The sequence below is a fragment of the Amblyomma maculatum genome, chromosome 10 (assembly GCF_055883805.1).
Source record: "Amblyomma maculatum isolate TAMU_Amacu chromosome 10, ASM5588380v1, whole genome shotgun sequence".
In the NCBI taxonomy this organism is placed as follows: Eukaryota; Metazoa; Arthropoda; class Arachnida; order Ixodida; family Ixodidae; genus Amblyomma; species Amblyomma maculatum.
This window is the reverse complement of record NC_139353.1, coordinates 43,828,587-43,829,105: the sequence shown is the minus strand read 5'-3', so window position 1 is coordinate 43,829,105 and position 519 is coordinate 43,828,587.

Sequence of the window (519 nt, the reverse complement as noted above, 5' to 3'; positions counted from 1 at the left end):
GCAGTGGTGGAGAGTTAAATGGTGTAAGTGAAATGATCATGTGAATGCTTCGATTGCATATGCACATCTGTTGAAACCTAAAGCGTGCCGTGGACTTCCTTTTAGATAAAAGAAATTGACTGTCGATCTTCCGGTGAAGAGTAGTTGTAAGGGTGAAATTCATTGTAAGCAAGGCATACCACGTTCTGGGGCGTCTCAAAGATGATTATAGCTACACACGAGCCATGAGAAGTCATCAGCCGTCTTTCTTACATTCGCGCCATGTTTAGTCTCCTTCACCCCTTTTGGTGAATAGCACCAGGTGACAGTATCTCAAACCTCACCTTCGCTCCGGCAGAGCAGCGCGTCCTGGTGCCTTCTCCGTTCCTTAGGAACATGTTCTCTTTTCTCACAAATCGGTTGAAGTGCCCACCCAGTAGGGAGGCAGTTATACACTGTGCTTCTCTTTTATTGAAAGCCAGTATTTTGTAGCGGATTATGAATGAATCAGATAACAAGAACACAAAATTATTCATCGAG